Here is a 13,974-nt window from a genome sequence, read left to right on the forward strand (position 1 = left end):
AGTTGACCACCATTGGCCCATGATTTAATCAATCATGTTTGCATACTGTAGCCTCTATAAAAACCCAAACAGACAGGGTTCAGGGAGCTTCCAGATACCTGATGGTACACGGAGGACAGTGAGAGGGCATGCCTCATCTCTCTGTGTCTGCATCCTTTGTGATATCATCTATAATGAATGAGTAAATGTAAATGAAGTGTTTCCCTAAGTTCTGTGAACCCGTCTAGAAAGTTAATCAAACCCAAGAAGGCAGTGCTGGGGACCTCAATTCACAGCTCACTGGTCAGAAACATAGGGCACAGCATGGGGTTTGTAACTAGCTTCTGGGGGAGGGGAGCAGTCTTATAGGTCTCGCCCTCAATCTGTGAAATCCAATGCTATCTCTGAGTAGACAGTGTCAGAATTGATCTGAATTAGAGGACACCTAACCAGTGTCCACTGGAGAATCTACTAGAAAATTACTTGTTAAGTGTGTGGGGAAACAACCCTTACTCATGGAGTCCCAGAAGTATTCTGTGTTGATTGTTGAGTGTGAGAATAGGAAAACAAAACACTTTGGTTGATTTTCCCTGCATTAGCTTTTGTAGGATTAACCCAACACACATCATTAATAATAATAAAAGTAAAAGGACTAAATTCAAATTCACAGTTAAATGGCAGAGATTCTCAGACACATTTTTAAAAAGAAGAAAAAATAATTATTAGATTTTTATAAGAGATGTCTTTTTAAAAGGGTGAAAACTACCTACCTAAATAAACAACCTAAAACTAACTTTTGGACAGAAAAAACTGAAAGAAATCTAATATAGCTACACATGTCATACACAAAATATTCTTTTAAAAAATTAGTCAGGTGAGGTAGTACATGCCTGTAATCTCAGTACTCAAGAAACTGAGACAGGAAGATCATGAGCTCAAGGCCACCCTCAGCTACATAGCAAGAACTTGTCTCCAAAAACACCACTAACAACATGTGTTGGCGAGGATGTAGGGAAAAAGGAACCCTAATCCACTGCTGGTAGGAATGCAAGCTGGTGCAACCACTCTGGAAAAAAATTTGGAGAGTTCTTAAAAATCTAAACATAGACCTGCCATATGATCCAGCAGTCCCACTCCTGGGGATATACCCAAAGGAATGCAACACAGGTTACTCCAGAGACACCTGCACACCCATATTTATTGCAGCACTATTCACAATAGCCAAGTTATGGAAACAGCCAAGATGCCCCACCACTGACAAATGGATCAAGAAAATGTGGTACTTGTACACAATGGAATTTTACTCAGCCATGAAGAAGAATGAAATCTTATCATTTGCAGGTAAATGGATGGAACTGGAGAACATCACTCTGAGCGAGGTCAGCCAGGCTCAGAAGACCAAAAATCGTAAGTTCTCCCTCATATGCGGACTTTAAATCTAGGGCAAATGCAACAATGTGGTTGGACTTGGATCACATGACAAGGGGAGAGCACCTACAGGAGCTATAGGAATAGGTAGAAAACCCAAAACATGAAAGCGTTTGATGTCCCCACTCCAGAGGAACTAATGCAGAAACCTTGAAACGACAGAAGTTATCATGAGAAGGGGATCAGGAACCAATGTAAAGATCAGTTAGAGTGGGTGGTACCATGGGTGGTAACACATGGGTACATGAGAGCAATAGTAGGAATCTTTCTGTATAGCTATCCTTAACTCAGCTAGCAAAAATGCTTTGTCTTCCTTATTATGCTTACGTCATTTCTTCAACAAAATTAGTGATAAGGGCAGAACAGGACCTGCCTGGAACTGGCGGGGGGTGGGGGGGGTGGGGGGGGTGGGAGAGGGGGGAAGGGTGGAGAAATGACCCAAACAATGTATGTACATGTGAATAAATGAAAAAAAATATATATTAATAAATAAATAAATATTAAAAAATAAATAAAATAAAAGTACACCAAATAAAAAGAACTTGTCTCAATAAAATTAAAGTATCACTAGAAAGAGGGAGGCTCACTATAGAATGATAAAACAAGTAACTTATCAGTTATAAACATTTCAACATGGCCTCAAAATATTTATAGCAAATGATGGGCAGAATTACAAACATAAATTGATTATTCCCAGTCATAGCCTGAAAATTGACAGATGCCTTGTGAGACAGCAGCCATGGCTCTGTACACCCTGTGGTCATGGACTTCACCAAGGGTCACAAGGTGACAGAATGTGAACAAGCTGAGGCCCAGCCACCCCCATGGGCACCTCAGCAAACACCTCCAGTTCATGTGGGACATGATGCAAGAAGTGGGTGGCTTTGCCGCGTATGAGTGACATGCCACAGAGCAGCTCAAGTCTCCAAGGACAAATGGGCCCTCAAGTTCATCAAGAAAAGGGTGGGGACACAAGTGCCAAGAGGAGGTGAAAAAGCTGAGCACAATTACACATTCTTGTAATGCAAACATGCCACATTTACAAAAACTGACCCCAGTCTAGGTCACAGCGAAGTCTCAGCACACACAAAATCACTTATATGATTCAAACTGCATTATCTGTCCAAACTATAATGAAATTAAAAATCCTTTAGCAAAAACACAACCTATCACCCATCTGTACCTCTAATACAGTTAGCAAATTTAAAACACTTTTCTAAATATAAACATCAATCAATAAGAAATTATTATGTGAATTATTAAATATTTAGAATTAAATAACCAATGTACCACATATCAAAGTGGCTAAAGCAGTTATAAAAGGAAATTTATAACCTTAATATATTAGGAAAAAAGAAGGACAAAAATTAATTCATCATGCAACTAAAGAAATTAGGAAAAAGATCACTGGGCAGTTTGCCAAAAAAGAAGAAAAAAAGGAAATACCAAAGATAGGCATAGAAACCAATGAAACAGAAAATTCAGGAATAAACTATCAACTACCCAAAAGTTTATTTTTTGAAAAGATTAAAAAAGCAGACAATCTCCTAGCAAGATCTAGTAAAGAGACTATAACATAAACAATATCAGAATAAAAAGGGGTACATAATTAACAGTAAATTTTAAAACAACAAGAAAATATCATAGCCAAATTTATGCCAAGATTTTGATATATAGATGAATAAGAAATTTTTTTTAAATATAAATTTAAAAAATTGAGACAAAAAGAAATAGAAAATGTCAGTGGAGTTTATAGATCAATAAAGAAATTGAATCAGGGGATGATGCATGTTGGCTCACACCTGTAATCCCAGGTACTCAAAAAGTGGAGGTAGGAGGGTCACAGTTTAGGCAACCAGGGGAAAGTTATCTCAAGACCCTATCTGAAAAAAACTAAAAGCCAAAAAAGAACTAGAAATGTGACTCAAGCATGAGGCTCTGAGTTCAATCCCCAGCACTGGGGGAAAAAAGATATTGAATCATTATTTTTAAAATGTATCCATTGTAAAACAATATTTTTTTGTTGTTACTAGGGTTTGAACTCCTTGCACTGGAGTCATGCCCCCAGCCCTTTGCATTGGTTATTTTTGAGATAGGGTCTTGTTTTATGCTCAGGCTGACCTGGATTTGATCCTCCTATTTGTGCTTCCCCAACATATAGAAGGAGCATGGGCCCAGCCATTGGTTGAGATGTGGGGCTCTTGAACTTTTTGCCTGGGCTGGCCCCAAACCACAATCTTCCCAATCTCTACCTCCCAAGTAGCTAGGATTACAGAAGTAAGCCACTGCACCCGGTCTTAAGAGAAATTATTTTTTAACGGTCAGATTGATAAGAATCAAAATATCTGCCCAAGAGAAATGGGAATTCTCAAACGCAGGTGATGGAAGTATAAATTGGTGCAACCACTGAGAGATCAATTGGCAACATCTAAAATTGTTCATCTGTACATATACTATGATCCAACAATTTGACTTCCAGGAATTTGTTCTAAAAAAAAAAAATCTGGCACATGTCTACAAGAACAGATGCACAAAACTGGTCATTATAGTATCTTTAGAAATGTTGAGAAACTGAAAGTTATGTTAGTTTTTATCAGTAGAGGATTTAGATAAGTAAATATGTAGTTGACCCTACAAAACCCCGGCTTCTGCATCCATAGATTCAACCAACTAAGGACTGAAAATATTTAAGAAAAAAAACTGCATCCATACTGAATGTGTACAGACTGTTTTTCTTTGTCATTATTCCTAAACAATACAGCAGAGCAGGTATTTATACTGTATTGGGTGGTGTAAGTAATTTAGACAGGATTGAAAGAACACAGGATGATGTGTACAGGTCATAGGAAAATATTATGCTATTTTATATATGGGATTTGCATCTGAGAATGTTGGTGTCCCTGAGGGTTCTTGAACCAATCCACTATAAATACCAAAAGATGATTAACTGGAGTTCTAGGCCACAGGACCAACTCCAGAGGTTCCACATGTCAGATCTGGTCACTTCGCCAAACACAACAAATAAAGAGATGAGTAGTGATGAAGGGCAGAGAAAGGAGGTTTATTATGCAGCATGGGCACACCGTGGGAAAAGGCAAAGTAAGCACTGCAGTCCATCTCTGGGGTACAGACACTAGCTTTAGATTTAAATGAAGGAAGAATTGGCCAGGCGCTAGTGGCTTGCGCCAGTAATCCTAGCTACTCAGGAGGCAGAGATCGGGAGGATTGCAGTTCCAAGCCAGCCGGGCAAATTGTTTGCGAGACCCTATCTCAAAAATACCTAACACCAAAAGGGGCTGGTGGAGTGGCTCAAGGTGTAGGAGGCCCTGAGTTCAAGCTCTGGTACTACAAAAAAAAAAAAAAAAAAAAAAGAAAGAAAGAATTGGGCAGGGGCTGAGCAGTATGCATAAACAATCCCAATCCCAGGGTAGCCTGGTTGATCACTATCTCAATTCTAGTTCCACGAGGGCTTTGGAGTTGTTCCTGTTGTCATCACCGGAGGGGAGCCATCTGGTTCCCAACAGATGAGTACTTCTGCTCCAGGGCGCAGCCTCATCATTTTAGGTAATTGTCCTCACTTGGGGGTGGTCTGTCCTGTGAAGATCCTTTCCTTGGGGGCGGTTTGCATTCTCCTTGTAAAGATGTTATTGATCATTTCTGTCCTTCCTAGATTCCAAGGTGGCTGCAAGGGAAATGGCGCAGATCAAAGATAGATAGAAAATGGAGATAAAGAGGCCAAGCTTTGCTCCTGCTTTTAGTTAATGTGTGAGCCCAGGTATGGAGTCAGTGTCTTTCAGCAAGTTTCTAAGTACATGTTACTTGGAGTAGTATAGGGAGGGGACTCACTATGTAGTGGGTGAAATGAATGAACTTGTGCACATGTTTTCAAAGTAGATAGATCTTTAAAAATTAAAAACATTAATTAAAAAAATTAAAAAAGGGTGCTGGTGGCTCACACCTGTAATCCTAGCTACTTGAGAGACTGAGATAGGGAGGACAGCAGTTCAAGGCCAGCATGGGCAAATAGTATGTGAGACCCCATCTCCAAAATAACCAGAGCAGAATTGCCTGGAGGTGTGGCTCAAGTGGTAAAGTACCTCTTTGTAAGTGTGAAGTCCTGAGTTCAAACCCCAATAACACAAAAAAAAAAGGAAAGGAAAGAGAAAACTGGATAGGGAAATTTAAACCAACTGAAAGATAATGGGTTCTCTAAGGAAGGAGGGAAGGAAATGAGATAATATGTCCAGTTATATCTGTTACATTTTATTTCTTTAAAGAAAAATAAATATAAATTTGTCAAATCCGAGTAGCGTCCAAAGATATCTCTATCTCATTCTCTATATCTGAAATGTTTATGACATTTTTTAAAAATAGAGAAAATAGTACCTGCTTTGTCTTCTTCTATAAATGTCAAAGGATATTTTTCTAGCATTCTATAAACAGCTGTCCTGACAGTGGATGTCTGTGGCAGAGCCTGAGGCAGAGGTGGGGAGCAAATCCCCAGCTTCTCTTGCCTGCAGTTTGTACAAGGTCAATGCTAAGATCATTCCAAGAGAGACTGCTGGCTTGAATTCATATGGCAGTCAAAAACAGATACAGCAGAGGTGTAGAAAACAGAATCAGGAGCTAAGAAAGGGGGCCAGAAGGAGGAAAAATGAACCAGGAAGATGAAAATGAAAGCCCAAGAGTCTGCCCAAGGCAAAATTAACACATGCTGGAGGTGAAGGCAGAGGTCCAGGTCCGCAGCAGGTTTTCAGGTGGGCTGGGATATCTGCTCCATTTGTAGGGGCCAGAAAGAAAAGGACAGGGGTCAAGTTGTGACTCTCCTGTGACAAGGTAACCTTGTTTTGCAGCATTCATTTCACTTGTTCACGCAGCTTCATTGATGATGCTTCTTGGTCATGAGCCTCAGACTGCATTTCACACGTTTGGCTTTGCGTTATGGAATAAAACCACACACTTTAGTGGCTGTCTTCATTGTTAGTTAAGAGCATGACACCAGAAGTTGAATCCCGGCTCTAAAACATAGTAGCTAGGTGCTGTTGGAAGTCGTTTAATTTCTCTGACCCTTCATTTTCTCATCTGCAAGATGGGGTAAGGGAGGGACCTCCTTCACAGGGAGGTTAGAGTTATCAATCAGGATTAGCACAGCAAGCCGTTGAGTGTTGATTGTTCCCCGTGAAAAATGTTTAGATCGTGGATCTGGGAGTGGAGCTATGAGTACTGAGTCGTCTCAAAGCAAGAATGCATATCACCCAATGTAGACATTTTCCTTCTTCCAAAGCAGTGTAAGGAGAGATAAGTCTAATTATTCAATGAACAAAAGGCAACTGGTCCAGTCCCTACACCAACAATGCTGCAGTGTGGAGTTTCCAGGCAGCGGGGTCCTTGCCCTCTGCTCTTAGTCACCGCAGATTCCTGAAGCCTTGTCAAACCAGTCTGATCAGGACACATGGTTTCAAGAAATCTTGTTTTAGCTTCCTACCTAGCCAAGTCTATAACCTGAGGAAGTTGTTCTAACATTTTGTAAAAAATAAAATTAAAAAAAAAACAAAAATTAAGAACTACATTCTGTGAGGGAAGGGGAGAGAAAGGAGAATGATGAAGGGGTGAACTGAAGTATGATATATTTGATATGTTTTAGGAACTTTTGTAAATGCCACAATGTACCCCTACCCAGCACAAAAAAAAAAAAAAAACTACATTCTGAAACTGGATGATGGTGATGGTTGTGAATGAATTAGATGTCACTAAATCGTAAATTTATGTTATGTGCACTTAGGCATGAGACAGAGAGAGAGAGAATGGTGTTAACTCCTGAGATCCACAGAATAATCCACCAGGTACAGACACAGAATCAAGCTATATACAGCTCCTGTAAAGAACAGAGGAGACAGTCACTTGTGAATTAACAGAGATGCATAAAAGACATAAATGTATTATGTATAGAAGGCATGTATCATGGCCCATGTGCATAATGAAGTAAAAGTGACCTTTAACTTATGAAACCTGGACTCGTATAACCTCTAAGAAGCAGTTGTATGCATTTTGGATTCAGCCTTATGGGAACGAAAGAAGGTGCTGGATTCAAATGGTGCTGCTCTCCTGCTGGTAGTAAAAGGAGCATGGCTCATCAGTCTCTCAGTGTCGTCTGGTGTAGGACTTACATCTCATACAGACAGCATAAAACTTACCTACTGTCCTCTTTTCCTAGAATTTATGTCAGGCATTGATTATTTTGGACTTCATTTGTTTCAAGTGGAAATAAGAATGTGCTAATTAAAAGGCTTCTGACATATAAGATCTTTTGCTATATGTTGAAAGGGTTTCTCATCCAAGCCCACGTGGATTAGAACCTCTCTTTTTATCTTCAACATCTAGCACAGAAATGAGAATTTCTGTAGGGGAAAGCTCCCAAGTCAGTCTCAGTACAGCTGCGTTTTGCTTAATGACGAAGTTTAAGAAATGCATTGTTAGACAATTTTGTCATTGTGCAAACATTATAGAGTGTACTTCAACAACTAAGATGGCTATAACGTCACTAGGTGATATAACCTTTTGCGACCACAATTGCACAATATGGCCATTGCTGACGGAGATGTCATTATACAGTTCAGGACTGTATGTGCAATAGTCATTACTGAGAGATTACACTGTGCTAAACTCATTGCTAACATTAGCATATTTCAAACCCACGGCAATTCTATGGAGGCATAGAATACAATTATCACCCATATCTTACAGATGAGGAGACTTGGAGCTATTAAGTAATTTCCCAAAATCCTGTAGCTAAAAGCAGTCGATTCGGGATTCGAACTCAATGTGGCATGACTCCAAATCCTGTGCTCTTAACTGCTAGCTGTTCACCCTCTCTGTCCCAGCTGAGTGGAAACTTACTTTGATCATTTTTGCTCCACCTCTTGGCTCTGCTTTGCTCTGGGTTGGCTTTGTTCTCAAGCTGGCTTTGTCTACATGGCAGCAAAGATAGCCCAGCTGCTCTGGGTTTGTATGACTCTCAGCATCTATGATTCCCGGAAGAATAGATTTAGCAAGTGACCTAAGGGTGCTGTGTGTGTAATAGGTTCCCTGCAAAATGGTTGCCAAAAATTCTTCCCTTATCTGTGTGGACATGCCACTCCTCCCTAACAAGAGGTAGCCATTCCTCTCCTCTTAAATCCGAGATGGTTTCTTTGACCGATACTCATTCTTGGGCTTCTGAGTCCAGTTCTTTAAGATTCTGCCTTGGAACCCAGACTGCTATGCTGTAAAGGACATCCAGGTTATGCCACTAGAGAAAGGCCACACAGGGAGATCTTCAGGATGAGATGCCACATGGAGGGAGATACTTCAGCTGATGGTCATCACCGAAGCCCCAGGCCTCCGAGCTCCACCCAGCTGCCAACTGGATGCAGCTGTGTGAGTGACCGCACCCTGTTTTTAACTGCAGATTATCACGAGAACTAATAAATCATTGTTTAAAGTTACTAAGTTTTGGGGTGGATGGTTCAGCAGCAATTGACTTGGCACAGTTAGTGTACCCATCTCTGAACTTCAAGTTCCCTGGAACACATGGCTGTGATTTGGAAAGATGTGTTTTACCTGTGTCTTCCCTTGGAAGTTTAGTGAGTACCCACAGGAATGCTGGGCAGGTGGGGAAAAAAAACCTGTCCACTTTCTTTCTGTGAACTTATGTCAATAGGTAAAAAGAACAAGGACTTTGGGGTCCCAAAACCTGAGTATAAGTATATGACTCTACCTGTTTCTAATGGACCTTCATGAATGGGGCATAGCACCTCTCTGAGTCTCACTAAAACCTAGATATAATCTTAATTTTTCACAAAAGGTTCTTTTGTGGAGATGACGTTCAATTTATTCCACAAACATTCACTGAGCTTCTCAGGCAGAACTGACCTGACACTCTCCATTATATAAGCTCTTTGAGGACAGGGTCTTTGCTCTCTCTCTCTCTCTCTCTCTCTCTCTCTCTCTCTCTCTTTCTGTCCCTCCCTCCCCTGTAATACTGGAGATTGAACTCAGCATTTTCTAAAACTCCAAAAATATTTTTGAATGAATTGTGACAGATGCTGATGTCACCAGGATAAATACAAAATTGATTTTTGAAAAGTCCAGAAGTAATGATAAAGAATGGGTACAAAACTACAAAGTGGTATACAAATTTAGTTACCATTATTTAATTTTTTTTGAAACAGGGTCTTGCTATATAGCCCATGCTGACCTCAAACTCACAATCTTCCTGCCTCAGCCTTTCCCAGTGTATTTACCCTTTTAAATACAGTAACTTGCTAGGCACTGGTGGCTCACACCTGTGATCCTAGCTACTCAGGAGTCAGAGATCAGAAGGATCGAAGTTTAAAGCCAGCCCAGGGAAATAGTTCATGAGACTCTATCTGAAAAAAAAAAAAATCACAAAAAAGGCCTGGTGGAGTGGCTCAAGGCATAGGCCCTGAGTTCAAACCCCATTACTGCCAAAACAAAACCCACAGTAACTCCAAATTGGGCATGGTGACACACACATCTGTAATCTAGTGCCTGAGGCAATAAGATCAATAATTCAAGGCCAGTCCAGACAACATAACCAGACCCTGTCTCTACATACATACATACATACATACATGCAATGATGCCTTATTCATTAATTGACTAACCCTTCCAACTTTATTCCAAAGGGAATTTGCAGAAACTTTTAAAAAATCACTAAGTATAAAAGGATAAACTGGGCGTTGGTGGCTCACACCTATAATTCTAAACTACTTGGGAAGCTGAGATTGGGAGGATTGAGGTTCTAAGCCAGCCCAGAAAAATAATTCACGAGAACCCATTTCCCAAAATAATCAGAGCAAAATGGACTGGAGGTGTGGCTGAAGTGCTAGAGTGTCTGCTTTTCAAGCACCTGCTTTGCAAGCATGAAGCCCTGAGTTCAAACCCCAGTCCTACCACGAAAAATTTTTAAATAAAAAATAAAATAAAGGGTAAGATACAGACAGATAAAAAATTAGGGCAAAGGGAAAGTAAGTGTCTGATCAATGACTTATCTGTCACTTCATTGCAACATACTTTGGCTTTTAATCTTAATTTTTAAAAGTCAAGGTCCATTGCATTGTTCTTATTGCAACAGCGATTATTTTTAAGCTCATATCATTACTTAAGATAATTAATCCATCACCAGTGCCAAGATTTCTAGAAGCAATAAAACCTGTTAAATCGGCCAGTTGTAGTTTTGCCATAATTGGAACCACTCAGATTTCACTGCACAGTTCAAATAATGTCACTTGGTAGGAAGGGTCCTGGAAAAAATACCTCTCTCCCAGTTGGATCAAATTTATCTGTTCAGGCTAGGAATGTACCTATTGCATATGTGGTGATCAAATGAGCAGCAATGGAGACTACTAAGCAAAAGCAGGAAGCAGCTAGTAGCTAAAACCAGGCTTTGGATCTCTCACTAGACACACGACTGAGCAGGTTACCTCTCTGAGCCTCACTTTCCTTGTCAGTAAAATGGAACAGGGGGAAAGGAAGAGAGAATGGCAGAACATCAATAATATCACGAAACATAATATCTGTGAAGGTAGAGAATATAAAGGTGTGTACTGAAAGCTATTGAAAAATGGGGGTTGGGAGGTAAAGGGGTAAGGGAGAGTAATGGAGGGATTGAACAGACCAAAGTAAAGTAGATTCACAGCAGTGATACATTGAGAATCCCCTTTGAACATCAACTTAAATATTAATAATGAAAAACAGGACTATAAAATAGGTACAGTGTGGGGGGATCACTAGTGAGAGGGGGAGGGTGAATGAAGGAGATTAAGGCAAGGATATATGGTGGATGGACTTCATATGCTTATACTTATATACTTCATTTACTTATATACTTATAGTAGGGAGGAGCTTGAGGGGGAGATATGATGGGGATAATCTAACCATTGTACAATATAAGCCTATTTGGAATTGTCAATATGAATCCCCCCATATAACAAATACATCCTAATAAAAATTTTATAGTAAAAAAATAGCACTGACAGCATAGGGTTGCTAGAACAATTCAATGAAATAGTCTGCACAGTACATAACACAGTATATTTTCATGAAAGTTCCTTATTGTCACCATTGCAGTGGAGATAGAATGGACTATGGAAGGATCTTTGGTTCTTGGGCAGTGGTAATTTCATTCTCAGTCTGAGTAGCTGGATATTAATTAGGACACATTTGTAGCAAGTGGAATACTGGCGATCCTGGTAGTTTGAAAATTATTAATATGCTTTTTTATATTTAGCTTGCCAGAGCACATGGTTTTCCCCCTAGTCTTCCTGAGCCATCTTCTGCCTAGGGACATTAAAAGTGTTACAGAGGAACATGAAAAGGAAATCCAGCTTCTGGTGCTCAAAAATAGGACTTTCCTGTCCTCCTCCAGCTTTGCAAGTCCGATGTGAAGAGAGGCTTGCAGATCTTCCTGAATCTCCTCATCTGTTTATCAAGGTCCAGACAGTGCACCTCAGAGTCCATCCAGAAAGAAGGGAGAGAAGGATGCCTACTCGTGGCCCCGGAGGTGTCGTTAGAGGAAAGATAAAGCTAAGGAGGTAAAAGGAGCGTTTAAATGTGAGTCCTAGTTTTCCCTCTCTGGGCTTCAGTGAGGGACTTGTGCTCCCTAGTCTGTTGGGTCTTTTGAGGGTGACATGCCTTGAGGGTTGTTGTAAAGAACTAGCAGAGCAGGCACATCCTCTGGACTGGTAGCTCTGACTGGATCTGGTAGAGGCAGTGAAGAACTATAGGTATCGGCTGCTCCAAGCATGGGGGAGAGAGGCTACAATAAACTTGTTGTGGTGGAACAAAGTTATCCACTGTGCTGTAGAAGCTGGTGGGACACTGGTGGAGGTGGCCCATGGCTGGGGGTCAGATGGAGGATGATTTACGGGAATACAAGTCTGTACCCAGGAGTGATGAGCAGAGAGCAAGGCACCCAAGGGAAGAACTCACCAAATCCTCCCTCTCCTCCTTCCATCACCCTCTCTACACTGTTGTTGAGGGCTGAAGGTAGAGCACCTACCTAACAGTCTCAAAACCCTGAATTTGAACTCCAGTACTACCAAAAAAAAAAGTCAGAATGTTGTTAAAAGAAACCTTGTACAGACCCTGTAACATTTCTGGGCTTCTGCCTCCTCACGTAGAAAATAAAAGGTAGGCAGGATAATCTCCAAAGTTCCTTCTAGTCATGAAATTTGATGGTTCTACAGTTTAACATCAAGCCTTGTCCTCATGCAAGATGCAATATTGATTAATCTGCTAGAGACTAATGTCACAGGTGAACCTGGAATGCCAAGAACTGCAGCAGCATTATAAGGCCTCATATTTAATGAATGCCAAAAAAAATTCTCTCTGGTATTATAGTCAAGTAAAAGATTAAACAGAATTAACATACCTCTATTTTATGAATTATGAGATCAGCAGTAATACTCTATATTACTTCTGGGCATGGTGGCTCACTTCTATAATCCCAGCATTGGGGAGGTTGAGGCAGAAGAATCACGAGCTCAAAGTTAGCCTGCTGTCCATAGTGAGACTCTGTCTCAAAAAAAACAAATAAAATAGTCAATAAATACAAGAAAACTCTATATTCCTAATTGCTCAGAAATAAAAAGGAGCAACTATTGATACATGGGACAACATGAATGAATCTCAAAATAATTATGCTAAAGTAAAGAAGCCAGACATAAAAGAGTCTTGTTTCTAGCTAGGCACCAGTGGCTTATGCCTGTAATCCTAGCTACTTGGAAGGCTGAGATTAGGATCTCAGTTAAGAAGCCAGCTCAGACAATTAATGTGCAAGACCCCCATCTCCAAAATAACCAGAGCAAAATGGGCTGGAGGTGTGACTTAAGAGGTAGAATGCCTGCTTTGCAAAGCCCTGAGTTCAAACCCCAGTCCTACCAAAAAACAAAAACAAAAAAAGCAAGAATTTGTTTCTGCCCATAGTGACAGAAGGCAGACCTATGGTTGCTTGGGAAGGGTATGGGAGGCCCAGGGCGATTATGAAAGAGGCAAGATATGATGGAGGTGTCACTACATTGATGGTTGGTGGCAGTTGGTTTCATAGGTGCATGCTTATGGAATGAAACACTTAAACATGTACAGTGTATTGTATGCCATTATGCTCCAATAAGTCTATTTTTTCACCCACCATAAGTCTATCTTTAAGACTAAAATTTAAAAATTTAAAAATTTAAACTATAGTAGCTAATAGATCCTGAAATAAAAAATTTAATTTAGGGATACAGACATGGCTCAAGTGGGAGAGTGCCTACTTTGCAAGCACAAAGCACTGAGTTCAAACCGCACTACCACCAAAAAAAAAATATCCTTATGACTAATAAGGGGAAAAAAATTAGAAAAATTTTAATTATTTTGCATAAGGAGAAAAAGTAGTAAAAGAGAGTGTATATCACTGCTTGTAGGAATGTAAATTAATTCAGCCACTATGGAAATCAGTTTGGAGGTTCCTCAAAAAACTGAACCTAGGGTCGGGTATGATGGCACATACCTATAATCCAAGCT

Source organism: Castor canadensis, chromosome 1 (assembly GCF_047511655.1).
Source record: "Castor canadensis chromosome 1, mCasCan1.hap1v2, whole genome shotgun sequence".
NCBI classification, from domain to species: Eukaryota; Metazoa; Chordata; class Mammalia; order Rodentia; family Castoridae; genus Castor; species Castor canadensis.